Raw genomic sequence first — 16,106 nt, 5'->3', positions numbered from 1 at the left:
TAATATTTCCCAAACAACATGTCAGTTGCATCGTGTCCCTGGTCCAAATTGTCTTCTCATTAAATTAAATTTTAACAACTTAGCCCCAACCTCATTTTTCCCCATGCTGTTATACTGCTCCACATTTTTAGCCTAATGTTTCCACATATTCCCCATGCAACAACCAAATTGCATTGTTATCCTAGCACATATTTGATACTTCCTCACCTCTATCCTTTACTTATACTATTCACTTGAGAGTGCAAGGTGGCATCATGGAATGTGTGCTGTCATTTGCCTTTTTTTGCTCTCAATTCAATTTCCTGCCCTTTCCCTCTTTCACACTGCACCACAAGGAACTACATTTCCCAGATAGCCTGAGCAACTCATTTCTGAGTAAAACTAACCACTGAGAGGCGATGCAGGAAAACTGGAAGGTGAAAGGAAAGAAGAAGTAAGAGTATTTCTCTATCTTTTTTTCTTTCTGTTCCTATACCAATTCTGGCGTTTCCTTCATGTTCCCTGATTTAGCAAGTGAACCCCTTTGCTCTATGATCTTTGATTCTTCTGCAGGCTATGTATGTTAGGCTCCAGATAAACTATCTGTTTCCCTCCAACCTTAGGATGGAGTTACCTTTCAGAGAGAGGTTTTCTCAGGAATAGCTGTTATGAATTGTTTGTTTCATGCCTGAGGTCTTCCATCACCTGCATATCCACTTTCCTGTTTTAAGTTCTATTAGGTTGAAGAATTTAGAGTAGTTTCTTTTCCTTATGGGACCATGATTGCTACAAAGTTTCATAGATTTGTACGTAAGTACTGACTTTGCGATGCTAAGGAAGCTAATTCTTTGAGTCTCATTTTTTTTTCACCAATAACCTAATAGTGTTTTGTGGGGATTAAATAAAAAGCATGTGTGAAAACACAGAGATAGTATTAATACTTGGGTTTTCACCCCTCATTTTCTATGCTCTGAATGCTTTAAACACATATAGGCTGGAATTAATTATTTGAATGTAAGGGAATAAAGAAAAAATTTTGATAATATTCATCCTTCAGAAGCATCTTATTATTTATATCTTTTATGCTCTGAAATTGTGTCTTATTATTAATTAGAATCTGAAGATGTTTTAGTAGTAAGCAGTATTAGATTTAATGGATCTTAAATAACCATCTTATAATAAATGTCATTTTCTAGGTAAATACAGAAGGTTCTATACCAAGAAAATATTATGTCACTCAGAGGATGTTTGCCAGGTGAATATGGGTGAACAAAGGGCGAAACAATTCCATAAGTCCAGAGGGAGACAAGTAACAGGAGGAGTAAGGGATTTATTGGGTAAACATTAAGGTCAGGGAATTAGAATGAGGAATAAGATGGAACTTTCCAATTACTGAGGATTTTCTGTTTCTGCCCTTAATCCGAACAAAGAACTAAAACATTCTGGGACTGTTTCCCACCAATGAAAGCCACCCAATTTGGTGGCTTTCATCAGAGACATTCTCTCCTCTCCTATAATGGAGCCCTTCTGTGTCTCATGATTATTCTGAGGACATCTCTTCAGACCCCTAACTATTTTTCTACTATTTCTCCCAGAACCATCTAGTCTAGTCTAGTGTTGCTTGTGGCCATTCATTTATATTCCCAGTCATCCTGGGAAGAGTACTTACCAACACATACTTTGTCTCCTGCATTTTAGGTGTAACGATTCTGTAAGCTCTGACTGTAGGAAATATCCAATTCCAGGATGATGTCTGCAAAAGAGAACAAAGGTTGTATCTAGGTCCCCCAGATAAATAAACTTCTGCTTTAAGAATCTGGGATCTAGATAACTTCATCTAAGCATTTACTTGCTGGGTTGGAAAGGATAAATATAAACTCTTTTTAAAACTAGAGCACTTGGACCCTACCATAAACCATTGTATGTGTCTGGGACAAATTTTGGTTAGATATAAGAAGAACTTGGGATCCCTGGGTGGCGCAGCGGCTGGGCGCCTGCCTTTGGCCCAGGGCGCGATCCTGGAGACCCGGGATCGAGTCCCACGTCGGGCTCCCGGTGCATGGAGCCTGCTTCTCCCTCTGCCTGTGTCTCTGCCCTTCTCTCTCTCTCTCTCTCACTCTCTGTGACTATCAATAAAAAAAAAAAAAAAAAAAAAAAAAAAAAAAAAAAAAAAAAAAGATATAAGAAGAACTCAACTCAATGCTTTTTCAGGATGTTGGTATAGGAGTAACCCAATATCCCCAAAGACTTTTCCATCTGTGAATTAAATGTAGTGGTCAAAATAGGATGAGAGCGGCAATAAGCAAAAGTTCTTTTAATTTGTTGTGACTTGTCAGCTATATACCTCAAGAGAAATTTTGTTTCCTGCAAGCCAAGGACTCACTGGCCCCATTACCGCCAACTTTTAGGCACCTATCCTACAGAACATTCTGGGACATTGAACAAAAATATATTAAATATTTGATTGAAGCAATACAAGTTATTTTCTGAGATGATCTGAAATAATGTCTGCCAAACATATTCTTGCCTATCTCAATATAGAGGTAGCTAGGCAATTTAAAACATACTCATTGCTCCTGAAAATATATACTATTTGGGGTTTTTACTCTAATTACCTTGCTATTAACACTGTAGTAGAAGTTAACTCAGATTCTTGATTTAAAATTGAACCAGTTGACTTTATTTTTTTAAAGATTTATTCATTTATTCATGAGAGACACACAGAGAGAGATAGAAAGGGAGAGAGAGAGAGAGAGAGAGAGAGAGGCAGAGACACAAGCAGAGAGAGAAGCAGGCTCCATGCAGAGATCCTGATGCAGGACTCGATCCTGGGACCCCAGGATCACACCCCAGGCCGAAGGCAGGCACCAAACCACTGAGCCACCTAGGGATCCCCCAAACCAAGTTACTTTAAACCACAGCAATATTTTTTCTTTAATATCTTTACTTGATTTGTTGTGTTCCTAATGGGAACATTAGTAGTAGTAAAGTATAAAAGTATTAGCCACCAGGATCAATGCATGTGATGAACTATGTATGATATGACCCAGGATTAAGTAAGTGCTAAAAGAGAGATTCTGTAAAGGAGAGCAGACAGGACAATTACTTCTGATTAAAGTATTAGGGAAAATGTAATGGAAATCACATTTAAGTCAAGAATTTAAACATTGAGAGTGTTTAGCTAGGTTGAGAAAACAATGCAAATAAAGTCACAGAAGCTGGAGAGTGGAGAGGATATTTGGAGCACCATTTGATGTGTGTTGGAATTTATAATTCTAGCCAGAATGAATGGAGAAATAAGCTTCGGAAGATTAATTTGAGACATAAATCATAGGATTTGGATCTTGAGACTACAGGGCTTTATTATTTTAATAAAGAGATACCTAGGGCACCTGGGTGACTCAGTGGTTGAGCATCCGCCTTCTGCTTAGGTCGTGATCCCGGGGTCCTGGAATTGAGTCCCGCATCAGGTTCCATGCAGGATGCCTGATTCTACCTCTGCCTATGTCTCTGCCTCTCTCTCCACGTCTCTCATAAATAAATAAATAAAATCTTTAAAAAAGAGAGAAGGAGAAAGATACTTTTTCAAGATGTTGAATAGGTATACAATGCTATTCAACCTCTAGTTTGGAAAGGGAAATGTATGAATATTTTGGAAGGTGCATTGCTGAGGAGAGTAGGAACAGACCAGACAAGAGATGTTGAGTGCTTGGACTAAGTTCAATAGTAGTGGGAATGTAAAGTATGAGTAAACAAGAAAAACATCATAGTAGTTGAATCAAAAGAACTAATAACTAATTGGAGTAGTGAGGGTCCCAACTGGACAGAGAAAAATCATTTCAAGGTTTCAGAAAGTCATAACTGAAAAATGATTGCAATATGAATAGGCATGTAGAACGCAGTAAGTAGAATAGAACATCAAAGAGAGCAAGTAGTTTAAGATATTAAATTGGAAAAATCTGGGAGTACTTGTATATATAAAGTTTTTGTGAGCCTGCAGCTCAGGAGACCGGCTGAAATTGTGGCTGTCTTGCAAATACAGTGATTCGTAGGTTTTTGTTCTCAGTCCTTTCTTCTATCTGACACAAAAAGGATTCCCAGTCATGCCCATAGGAGTGATCCTTCAGTAAGCTTCTCCTGAGTCTCAGACCCAAATGTTTAATTACCTGTTTGTTGCTCCTATCCAGACATTTAAAAAAGATATGTCAAACCCTGCATGTCCAGAACTGATATCATTCCCATTCTCCTGTCAAACCTGCTCTAACTCCTGTAGGAATGGCCATGCCAGTGAATGTCATTCCTATCAATCCAGGCATCAGCAACTTCAACTATAGCAACATGAAACAAAACAGATATATAAGCTTTTGAGACATCCTGGACTCTTCTGCATCCTGGTATCACTAGTATAGGCCCTCATTCTTTCCTTCCAGGATTATTGAAACAAATTTCTATCAGAAGCCCTTCCCTCTAGACAATCTGTCAGATTCACTTTTCCTACAACTTACCTGATCTAGTTGATGGCACAATATGATTACTCCACACTTACTACATTGCAGTCTACTTATGCACCTATTACTCTCTCCATTCATTAAATTCTATGGAAGAAATGTCAACTCTGTTGTTGTTCATGATTACTTTCTGGAGTAGTATTCCTTAAGGGCTTTTAAATGAATTAAATATTCATGTTTAGGAATAGTAAATATTAAATGGGAGTGGAGAATGTCCAGACTTAGAATAAGGAAAAAGACAGTCAAGGATAAAACTTTGAGGAGATAAAAGAGACAAAGAAAATGAAACTGTAGGACACCTGGGTGGCTCAGTGGTTGAGTGTCTGCCTTTGGCTTAGGTCGTGATCCCAGGGTCCTGGAATCAAGTCCAGCAGACTGCTTCTCTTTCTGCCTGTATCTCTGCCTCTCTCTGTGTGTCTTTCATAAATAAATAAAATGTTTAAAAAAAGAAAGAAAATGAAACTGTAGAGGGTATTAAGAAATGTGTAGTCATATGAAAATCAAAAGAAAGTAATATTTAAGGGAAGAATGTTTTAAGAAGTAAGGCTTATTTACTTAATTCGCCTCCGTAAGCAAATTATTATCACTCTCTTCAACACTGCTTCTTCTTTCCATTTCTCAGCCTGAAGTGTTTTCTTCCCTTCTCTCTAAAAGTGGCATACTTCCTGCTGTTGTCCACAGCTCCATCCCATGCCAACTTCTCCTCCCACTCTGTATGATCTCTATGGGAACCTACTTGCAATTCATATTAGGATATAAACTATCATTTGTAGTACAGTGACTCCCAATCTGTATTTCCAGACCTCATTGGTGTTACTGTGCTCCAATTCTGTCATCCCCCTTCTACCAGCATTATACCGTGTCCATATTTCTAAAGGGAAAACAGCCTTTCTCCCAGTTGTGTTCATCTCATTTCTACCATATTCTATAGATCTTGTTAAATGTAATTATTATTTATATTTCACAAGTTTGGAATGTGCTTTCCTTAACTCCTTCCTTTCTTACACCCCATGTCAGTCACCAAACTTCATCAACTTGACCTCCTAAATGTCTTGCTTTTCTCCTTTACCATCTCTACTTCTGTTTTCATTCAGTTCTTCACCATATGTTGGGTAGATTATTGTTGAGGCCTCAGAAGATGTGTTCCCCACAGTCTCTCCTAACCCAAAGTACCCTTCATATGACTGTCAGATGTCTAAAGTATAATGTTGAACAAACTAATCTGTTTGAAAAAAAGCAAAAAATAAAAACTTAACTCTCTTTAATGATCAGAGAAAAATTTCCAAACTTACTAATATCTTATATTCATGGACTGTTCAGATATGATGGCAACTATATTTTTAGTATCATCTCCCTAAATGCTTTTTCCACATCACAAAAATAAGTAGAAAAATTCTCATTTTCTTTCTTTTTTTTTTTTTTTTTTTTTTTAACTCTATAAGCCTTGTTACATTTCTATGCCTTTCTAGAATCTATATTCTTATCATGGAATTTTTTCTCCTGCCCACTAATAGTTACTTTTTGGAGAATATCTGCTTATCCTTAAGGAATTGTTTAAGTGTCACCCCTTTTAAGGAAATCTTTTCAGATTTAAAGTGTTAAATCCAACTTTTCAAAGATGAAAGCCACTGGGCTACAGTTATAAGCTATGCATTCTTACAAATTTATATCTGTGACAACCATTTCAATTGTGATGCTAATAAAAGTTGTCTGTTCAAAAGAAAATTACCTCTAGTTACTTTTCCTGTGCTCTGAATTATCTCATTGGCATAGTGTTCACCTTTAATTTTATTACTTTTTCAATGAGTGTTTGCTTTTGTTTCACTGCTGATATTGAATGAAAACCTAGAGCTCTGGAAAATGCAAATACATGCATTTGTGCCATAATGCATTGCTTAGAGCTAATTTGTATCAGATGCCCAGCCATTAGATAAGGAGGCATTTCTTGACTGGAAAGAAAACTATGAAATTGTTATCAAGAAATTGATCCCATTTTTTTTCTTTATTTTGTCTTGCTAAGAAAATAAAAGACATAAGCTTTACCTTCTATCAGTCCTATACTGATATACACACCCCCCAGAGAGCTACAAGGCATATTTAACAACAAACAAATAATCAAGAAGCACATGATGCAGAGATGAACCCAGTCTACAGATGACCGTCTCTGCCAAAATGCCATCTGAACCATGATGTTCCAAATTTTGGCCTAAGTAACCAGAATGAAAGAGAGCTGTGTGATGCAGAGGGAGAACCAAATGAAATCCTATCATGCTAAGCATTACAATTGTAACGTCAGGTTGAATAAGAAGAAATGGAAAGCTATTCATTGAAGCTGCCTCCACATGGGACAAATGATTCTTATGCTTGAAGTAGATTTAACTGTCCCCAAACAGCAATCTCAGTCTCGCACAGGAAATGAAAATAAAAGCAAGCAAGCAGCCGGTCAGAAACAGTCACCACCTTCTGGGTACAGCCACTTGAGAACTAGTAGAATGTGTAGCACTGTAGGATCCACGCAATTATAAAAACATCTGAACAGGAATACTTGAAAATGGTCTTTAACTCTACTGGGATGTTGAAATGACTTTTTTGAACTTTTCTCATTTTTCTCAGGTTTCTTTTTCCTGACTCTCCAAGGTAAATTATGACTTAAATGTTTCGTGCTAGGCTTTCTGTGTTGGATTTGGGGGCTTATCATAATTTTATTTCATATATGTTGAGAGGTTTTAATAAATTGTGTCAACCAGAAAAACAGTGGGAATCATTGTTTCAGATGTGAAGTGACAGCCTGCAGGCCTAAGCTGTTATTACTTTAAATTCCATTGAATTCTAAATTTCAGCACTTTTTTTTTTTTTTAATTTAGCTGGTCATACTTCATATATGTTTGCTAATTACAGAATTTAATTCTGGATGACCAAGCATTATCTCACAATTAAAACCATGTTGTAAATGGGGAAGCCAGTGGGGTTGGAATCAGATTGAGTCTTTTTATTAATTATGTTTGTCTGTTATAGTGCCTGCAGCTCAATATACCACAGACTAGGATAACTTGTAAACAACAGGAATTCATTTCTCATATTTCTGGAGGCTGGAAGTGCTAGATCTGGATGCTAGCAGGGTTTGGTGACTCTTCTGGGTTACAGACCTCTCATTCTATCCTCCCATGTTAGAAGGGGCAAGAGAGCTCTCTTGGGCCTCTTTTACAAGGGTATTAATCTTATTCAAGAGAGACCAACTCTCAACAGAGACCAATCAGGCCTCAGTGGCTCCACCTCCAAATAACATCACATTGGGCATTGGGATTTCAACTTATGAATTGGAGGAGACTCAAGCATTTAAACCATAGCTCTTTGGTGTGTGTGTGTGTGTGTGTGTGTGCGCACGCATAGTTTTAATTGGATCTGCCACTTACTAGCTATGATGACATGGTTTGGTCCAGGGAGTCTCCTTTTTGAATTTTCAAGATGTTTATATATTAGCAATAAACCCTGGCACACTCATATCACAGATTTATTGTGAAAATCGTAAGAGATCAGGTGTTAGGTCAGTTTGTAAATTCTAAACTAATACACAATGAAATCCTTTGCTATTTAAATGACTGCATTGTTAAAGAACATTAAACTAGGGGTCATGTGATTAAAATTCTAATTTCTATTCTACCACTTGTTTGCTTTGTGACCGTAGGTGAGTCAATTAACTTTTCTGAGCCTCTGTAAAAAAGAAACTGGCTTTACTGGTTCATGATCATTTTGAAGACATCTACTTGCTTCAATTTTCCTTTTATAATTTTTGACTAATAGTTATAAAAACAAAACAATCACTGAACATAGAATTCAATATTAGTGAGATTATCAAGAAGTCAAGATTATAATTAACAAAGGCCATACATGATCCAGCTATGGATCATAGGAATTTGATATCTTGATGGAGAGTTTGCTTTTGTTACTCTCCTTTGTGCACAGTTCTTGCAGTCTAAGATATTTTCACATATTAGAAATGATTCAAACATGGCCCCTTATATTTCCTAGAGCTGAGGTGACATATTAGAAATTAGCGACAAAATTTAGAATTGTGATTTGGGTCAGAGAGCAGAAGAGCTATAACAGTAATAGAACAATAGTAATTAATACCTAATTAATTACTAGATGGTTTTTGTGACTGTGTGCTGTCATCTTCACAATATCCCTAGGAGATAAGCAGTATTATTATTTTTATTATTCATATTTTACATATGAATTTTTCAGATGGAGAAACTGAGGAACTGAGAGGTTTATTCCTCTTAAGTGGAGACAAATCTAGATATGAGCCAAGGCAGTTTGGACTCCACAAAACCACTGTGCTGTTCTAGCTGAGAACCATGATCTAAACAGTTAAGCCAACCTGAAAATATATACTAGTCTTATTAGTTTTTACCTAAAATGGTAATATTAATAACTTGCTCTAGCAATTTTACAAGTGGATTTTCAAACATTCCAGGGGTACTTAAATGAGAACATTCAGGTTATTATACTCATTCCTCTATGTTATAGTGTCTTAGTTTAGGCTACTATAACAAAATAACATAAACTGGGTTGTTTATCACCAAGAAAAATTTATTTCTCACAATTCTAGAGACTGAGAAATCAAAGATCAAGGAATCAGTCAATTCTGTGCCTGGTTAAAGAGGGCTATCTTGTTTCTGTGTCCTCACATGACAGAGAGAGCAAGCTAGCTATCTGTCTGGTCTCCTCTTAAAAGGGGACTAATTCCATTGAAGAGGGCTCCACTTTCTGACTTAATCATATCTGCAAAACTCCACCTCCACATACTGTCCCATTGGAGATTAGATCTCAACATATAAATTTGGGGGAATAAAACATTCAGTCCACAACAGATGATTTGATGTAGACATGGACTTTCTTATATTCCAAGCAAGTCTTATATTCCAAGCAATGTACATCATCTGTACATCCACAAATACATATATACGATTAAAATTAGAACAAAACAAAACAAATATACAATATATTGTTTTTAATAACAGGTCTTTCTGTGCAAAGTTCTTGTAGGTAATTTTTCTTAAGAACAAAAATGATCTCATAAGAAGAAATCCTCTCCCTCATATTTATTTCAAAAACTTTCCTTATACAAAATTTGTAGGCAATTTTCAGCTAATCTAAATTTTGGAATGGAAACCCTGTGTTTCTTTTGGTATGAGGCTCTTATATTTTTGGATCTCTAGTTCAGTAGTAGTATAGACAGTCTATCAATTAGTGGATGTGTATGGGACCCTCAAAAATTATTCCACTACACTTGTACTTTTACAACCACTCAGCAGTTTTTAATTAATAGTTGTTGATCTGCTAGCAATTTTTCTACTTTTTCCAAGCTTTCTTCACTTTCTACAACTACTTGACCCTCAGCTGATTTACTTATTTCCCTTATTGAGAAAATTGAAGTTATTTGACACCTGATCCTATTAATTTCTCACAACTCAAAATCTAAAACTGGCATGCCTTTTCCAGTGTTTACTCTCAGTGGACCAAGCCCACCCATTCACATTTTATTGAAGATGTTTTTAGCAACTTTTATTGGTGTGAGGTAAAGTTTGGGCCCATTATCAAAACCCAGTGAGGAAGGTGATTATTTCCAGATTTTACATATGAAAGGATTGAGATTGAGAGTAGCTAAGAAACTTCCTCAAATCATAAGTAAATCAGAGGTAGAGCTAGGATTAAAAACTAAGGTTCTTCTTTCTCATTTTGAAGACTATAACTCTTTTTCTTCAGACTGCCAATTAACTCAGACTTGTTTCAGTTTTTTACTCTCTTTGCTATACTTCTTTTTACAATTCTTAGAGCATGGTTAGATCTTTTATAGACTAAAAGGATGCTTCTTGCAATTCATTTAATTCTTCACGTCATTAATTTATCTCTTTACTTCCCTCAATCATCAACAGTTTTGAAAGAGTAATTTGTACCTTCTTTCTACCTACAAATAACATTTGCAAACTGGTTTTAGCTCAAATGTTATATAAAGCAAATCTTCAAAAGTTATATCACACAATGATGACACAACTTTCAAATCCTTGACATCTTGTTAGCACTTTGACGTGCTTGATCTTGATCTTGCACTCATTGACTTGATTCCATCTCCTTTAGATTTCAAAGCATTTCAGAATGCAAACTACTACCTCTGCATCCACCCTCCACAGTATTCCTTGACTAATTCTCTTTATCATCCACCCAGCCTCAGTGTAGGCATTCCCTGTGTTTCTGTCATCTGCTCAGAGCTCCATATGCTCTTTTCCCTTTGCCTGGCTAACTTCAATCTTCAAGTCTCAGATTCAGATGTCCTTCTTCAGCGTAGCAGAATACCCAGGGATGGGGAATTTTGAACTTTAATATTTAAAGGAAACATTTCTTAGTTGAATAGGGTAATGAGTTCATTGCCTAATTATATAACCAACAGTAGAATATTTTTTTGGCTGAACCTTCCAGCACTTTGGTCATGTTATGAAGGGGGAAAGCTATATGTCTATATGAGTAGATGCAAATAGTTGTAACAGGGATTCAGGACAACGTTGTCAAGCAGGTATAATACTGGGGTTGATAGAAATCTCTGTATGTATCTGCGTGTTTGTGTATCTTGTGATAAATTCTACTTTATATATCTAGGATAAGTGGCGATTCACTTTTATTACTTAGTTTTAACTAAGTAACCCCACAAAATGAACAAAGAAATCCTGCAAAAAATATGGACTGAAAATTATTTTGATACCATAAGTAGAATCAGACCAGAGGTAAGTGGTAGTGCTGATACTTTTTTCTTTAGTCAGAAATGCTTATCAATTACACAAGAGCTAAGCACTGATGATCCAAAAAGTTCTGACAATTTTTCTGAAAGGATATTCAAAATTAACAGAGCCCCTTTGAATATACATTTATACTTTTTTAGTAAGGAAGTTCACTGTATTTATTCCATGCTGCAAGTAAGATTAGAAAAAAACATTGTATATTTTAACTTTATTTTAAATAATTTCAAATTTACATGAGGTTTGTAAGTATAGCACAAAGAATCCCACTTAACTTTGACCCAAATTTGTCAGTTTTTACCATTTTATGACATGTGCTTTATCATTTCGCTCTCTTTCTCTCTCTCTATATATATATATGTGTATATATATATGTATATACACATATATATATATATATATAAATTATTTTGAGAGTTAGTTACAGACCTTATGCATCTTTACCTCTAAATGTACTTCCTAAGAACAAGGATAATCTCTCAAATAACCAGAGTGCAACAATCAAATTCAGGAATTGTAAATATCAGTAAATAAACATGTAACTACCCAAGTACAAATTCTTTTTTTTTTTTTTTAAGATTTTATTTATTTATTTGAGAGAGAGTGCAAGCAGGGGAGCAGCAGATAGAGGGAGAAGGAGAAGCAGACTCTCTGCTGAGCAGGGAGCCCAAAGCAGAGCTCCATCCCAGGATCCTAGTATTATGACCTGAGCCAAGGAGGATGCTTAACTGGACTGAGCCACAAACTTAAATAACTTGAAATACTTCAACGTTGCTTTTTTCTAAACACTAAAACTTAATGACTGGGGTTGGGTAAAGAAAAGATTCTACTCAAAGAGTTCATTACTTGCAATTTCTCAAGATGTAGACTTGCAATATTCCCACCATGTCTCCTTCCTTGTTACTATCTTAGTCTAGTGATAGATACAATTAAGGGCAGTACTTTAGGAATAAGGACCATAGACCATGACCGGAAGAACTTTTTATGGCTCTGGAATCACATTTAAAATGACTTTGTACTTTGAATACTGACCCTGGAAAGGCTTGTTGCTTTTTATAAGCTCCCATGGACAGGTTATTTTATTCTAGCTTTGCTCTGTACTCTACTTAGCTCTAACCCCCTTTCAAAAGAAGTGGTTCTATCCTTCATGGGTTTATATACATATATTACACAATAATTATTGATTGTTAGTAAATGTTGCCCAAATCATAGCACGATGCTTTGTATCCTAGCAATGGCTAAAGCCCTTATTAAAAGTTTTCATCTTGGGGACTCCTGGGTGGCTCAGCCGTTAAGTATCTCCCTTTGGCTCAGGGCATGATCCTGGGGCTCAGGTCCCCAAGGAGTCCTGCATCTGGCTCCTTGCAGGGGAGACTGCTTTTCCCTTTGTCTGTGTCTCTGCCTCTCTCCGTGTCTCTCATGAATAAATAAATAAAATCCTTTAAAAAAAATAAGAGTTTTCATCTTGTAGCTTTTACTAAAATGTTCAGACGCTTTTATCTTGCTTTCTACATTATAAAACAACAGTGACAACGGTTGTAGAAAATGTGGAGTGGAATATTTCACTTCATTAAAATATAAAGCAAACACAACACCAAGTCAAAATCTATGGAAGATATGAAATATGTAGCATGCTAGGACTTGGACATACAATATAAACAAGACTTAGCAGACTCTTTTCTAATGAAATGAATGTTTTCGTGAAATAGTAGTTAGGAAAAAAATATTTTGGAGGAACAAATTCTTTTTTAAATTACCACAAAAAGAATTCCTAGGAATAATGTAACAAGAACTATTCAGTGCGTATATAGGGAAACTTTTGCAATTCTACAGAGGAATTTAAAGAAATGTGGCAATAAATAGAAAAGGCATATATTTACTTGAAAAATAGACCTATGTATTGAAAAACTTTAACTTTCTCCACATAAGTGAAATACCATCCAATAAAAATATATGTGTACATATACCTATGTGTGTGTGTTTGTGTTTGTGTCTATGTGTGTATATGTCTATAGAAAATGAAGTAAATAGAAATATGGAAATTCTAAAAGAGAGAATTGAGGGATTGAAGGAAGTAGCTCTATCAAATATTTAAAATGTTTAAAATTTATTGTAATTAAAACATTGTGGTCCTGATATATAACTAAGAAGACAGATCAATGAACAAAATAGAAAGTCCAGAAATAGAATGCCATGAATGAGCAACTTAATATATCTAATCCTCTTCAGAAAGCCTAATTCTTTATAAGAAAATAGAACATACAGAAAAGTGTTAAGATAAAAAGCCTATTACCATTTTTTTCCATGAGAAAATGTAATTTGTTCCCTGCCATATAAAATCACATTATTTTTTAATATTTTACATATATTATAAATTATAGATTACATAAATAAGCTAAATAGAAATTAAACTGAATAAAAATTAATAGTTGTTTAAAATTTTAAATAAGTTTCATTTATTTTTTATTTTTTTAAGTTTTTTTTTAAGTTACATTTATTTAAATGAAATTATAGTTAATTCGTGTGAGGAAATAGACAAAATTGCAGGGATGGAGTACCTTTTGCCCCTTAAGCAAAATCTATTCATAAGATTTATTTTCTCTAGCTATGTAAGACAGAGGAAAAAATACGCTCAAGCTTTTTTTTTTTTCACACAATATCATTAATTCTTTTCATTCAAAGTAAAATGTTGTAAAAAAGACAATATTTGTAGAAATTGACAAACTGACTCAAAACTATATGGAAATGCAAAAAAGCCAAAACATTTTGCATTTTGCAAAAAAGAAGCAAAACAAAGATAGAAGACTCTCATTACTAGGTACTGGAGCTTACTGTAAAGGTATAGTAAGGACAGACATATTGACCAGTGGAACAGAAATTGGGTCACGCTTATATAGTCAAGTGATTTTTTGACAACTATGCCAAGGTAATTCAATGGGGAAAGACTAGGGTTGTTTGTTTGTTTGTTTTTCTAAGAAATGGTTAGCTATGTAAAGAAATGATTCCCTAAACTTACCTCACAAAAATTAATTCGAGTGAATCTTAAAGGGCTTACATATAAATTACAAAGAAAAAATTATGAAAGCAGGAATACCTGGGTGGCTCAGTGGTTAAGCGTCTGCCTTTTGCTCAGGGCTTGATCCTGAAGTCCAGGATCAAGTCCCACATCAGGTTCCTTGCAGGGAGCCTGCTTCTCCCTCTGACTGTGTCTCTGCCCCGCTGTGTCTCTCATGAACATATAAATAGAAACATTAAAAAAAAAGAAAAAATTATGAAAACATAAAGTATTTCTACCTGGATGATAAAAACACAATATGTTAACATTCAGCTACAGTAGTACTGGGAAAAAAATGTATGACTTTACCTCCATTACTGAAGAAGAAATGTGTAAAATCCACAGCTTAAGTTTCTACACTAAGAAGTTGGGAAAAGAAAAGCAAATTAAACCCACAGTTTTTTAGGAAAAAAAGAAAGTAATAAAAATAGTAGAAATATACAATTCTAAAGATCTAAAGATCCATCAAATAAAGAGGGATTAACGTATTGCAGTTTATTCCAATAATAATATACTGATGAAAAAATACTACACAAAAGACTGGAAATACTTCAAAAATATATTGAACAAAAGAAATCAGACACACAAGTACTTCATGATTTTATTTATGTGGAGTCCAAGAACAAGCAAAATTAATATATAATGAAAGGAATTAGAAAGGGGTTGCCTTCAGGAATGCATGTATTGATAGGAAATATGCATAAGAAAACTTTCTGGCCCAATGGAAATGTTATATACCAGGTTTTGGGTGGCAATCATATGAGTATACAAAATTGTCTAAATTAACCTATCTAAGCAGCTCAGATCTGTGTGTTTAATTTTATGTAAATTACATAATTTTATGTAAATTATATAATAAGAATTAAATGAATTTATAGATCAGTTAGAAACAGACCAAGATATAGGCCATTAAGACTATACTTTAGGATTTTTAACAGATATTGATGTGAGAAATCTTAACAGCTAGCATCAATGGCTAACAGGGTAGTAAATAAAATATTAGAATAATGGTCACATGGAAATTATATAGTATACTTTCTTAAATTAAAAAAACAAGTGTAACAATATACTCTTTTCAAATACATCCTTATATACTTATAACTTCTTTTTTTTTTCTACAAAATAAATTCCAGGGATGCCTGGGTGGCTCAGCAGTTAAGTGTCTGCCTTCAGCTCAGGGCATGATACTGTAGTTCCCAATTGAGTCCCACATCGGGCTCCCTGCATGGAGCCTACTTCTCCCTCTGCCAATGTCTCTGCCTCACTCTCTCTCTCTGTGTCTCTCGTGAATAAATAAATAAAATCTTTACTTACAAAAAAAGTAAATTCCTGAAAGTAGGTAGAAGTCATGTGGGAAAAGTTAACTATAATTAGAAGACATCAAATTTGCAGACATCATCGACTTTTAATAAATTCAGTATCTGTTTTTATTGCTTATAGCTGTGTTATGTGTGCATTTTAATTTCACTGTGAATGGGGTCCTTTGCATACTTTTGACAATAGACAGAGAAAGTCTTGGTTGTCAGGAAAACAAACCACGAAAACTCTTGCTGAGTGTGCAGTAGCTGACCGAGTTTTACATGAAGAGGTCAGAATTTTCTTGAAGAGTCACTTTCCAAGTATAGCATGCTTACAATAATTAGTATCCTGACTACTCAGGAGATGGTTGTAGACACAGCTGTTGTTTAAGGTAACGGGCACATCAATGGCAAGGCACTACATATTGATCTGTGCAGTGACATCCTTCTAACTATGTCATCTGAGTGAAAG

Source organism: Canis aureus, chromosome 28 (assembly GCF_053574225.1).
Source record: "Canis aureus isolate CA01 chromosome 28, VMU_Caureus_v.1.0, whole genome shotgun sequence".
In the NCBI taxonomy this organism is placed as follows: Eukaryota; Metazoa; Chordata; class Mammalia; order Carnivora; family Canidae; genus Canis; species Canis aureus.
The sequence above is the reverse complement of the archived record's forward strand: the minus strand, read 5'-3'. Positions refer to the sequence as shown.